The following is a 1,697-nucleotide window of genomic DNA, read 5'->3' on the forward strand; positions in this document are numbered from 1 at the left end:
TTTATATATATGGGAATATATTTACATATTAATATAATATTTTTTTATTTACAATCTCTATATATTTTTAATTGGTTATTTCAAATGTTATTACTTAAATAATATTTATAAGAATATTTTTTATTTATTTACAATGTCGAGTGATTTACTCATTTTTTGATACATGTATGTCCCAAATGATGTGGAAGAGACACTCATCAACAAAACCAAATGAAACATGTGAGGTGATGTGGGAACCGAAGGTGCCACATCACCTTCTTGTGACCATTAGATGGTGTCATCATGAATGTGAAAGGTAGCAAAGAGATGCAAGAGCAATCATAATGACCATAAAATTATTAAATCCTAAAAAAGTTCTCAAGCACATAAAAAAAGGTCAATAAAGAAGGGATTTTTCCAAATAGAGGGTAAAGGGACAACAAACAATAAAAAACCTAATGCAAGTAAGGAAATTCAATAAGGGTCCCCATGATTTTGTTGTAAAAATAATGGGGGGTTGTGGCCAACAACAATGGTGACTCACTAGGAAGAAGCAGTTATCTCTAGTTTAAAGATACGAAACTTGTAAAAATGAAGGAATTATAGTTAAATGATTCAAAATGCCAAATTCAGATATCCTAGCAGTTTCATCCATGTCATGCACCGTTAACAAACAAAAATCATATCCATCATTGTCCATGAACTTATAAAAAATTTACCCCATGAATCCAGTGTATTAAGCAAATTCATATGTACAACAATCAACTTGGTCGACAATCATTTTTCAAGTAAACAAGGTAATCAAGTAAAACATAGTGTTAAATTAACTTCCATACCATATGCATGGCCACTGTTGCTAGCAAGCATCTATAGCCTCGACAGGGATGTATTTTAACCCTTTTAGATGCTAGTGTCCCATGTATTAGATGTAATTGCATATGTGCAAAATATCATCTTAAACTTTTTTGTATGTCAACAAAAGATGATTGTATTGGATTGGTAACCAATTGATAACAATTCCATTCACGAGATCTAATAGAGTGAACAAGTCAGCTCATGATGAAACCTCTTGCCTTTGAAGCTTGCGGTCGAAAGCCATTACCTTGGCTTGGTGACCAATAATGGTAATGTCACAATGATAGAACCTATGATCATGGTAGGTTGGCTCGTGATGAGACCTTCTATCCTTAACGATTTTTGTTTTTAGGTTTAACTATGGTTATTGTTAATCTCATAGAGATTACTTAATAGATGGGATGACAGATTACTCCTTAAGAGCGAGGGATGGCGTAAAAAGTTTTAATGTAACTAATTCTTACTTGATTAGACTTGCTCCACAAGAACTGAATATCTTAAGTAAGAACTGTTAAACATATTTTTCTCTCTTGAAAATGAGGATAAAAGATAGTTCATTACAAAATGACAGAAAGACTTAAACATAAAGAACTAAAACCAAGGACTTCACCGGTTAGGGTAACTGAAAATAGGCATAACGACATCATCTTCATTGAAGTATTCCTTAAGGATAAGGTTTCATTAAATATAAAATAGAGCATAAAACCACTTTCCCAATGATTATGCCAAGTTGAAAGAAATAAAAATATTTCCCCATTTTATTGAAAAGGTGAAATGAAAAGACAATCACCAATTAAAGTAAAATGTTTAAGACAAATGCTAGCAAATAAAAAAGAAATCCATCAAGAGCATAAGCCATAAGA

The sequence above is a fragment of the Pinus tabuliformis genome, chromosome 1_2 (assembly GCF_031772625.1).
Source record: "Pinus tabuliformis cultivar Carrire ecotype Pingquan chromosome 1_2, CPIR1, whole genome shotgun sequence".
NCBI lineage: Eukaryota > Viridiplantae > Streptophyta > Pinopsida > Pinales > Pinaceae > Pinus > Pinus tabuliformis.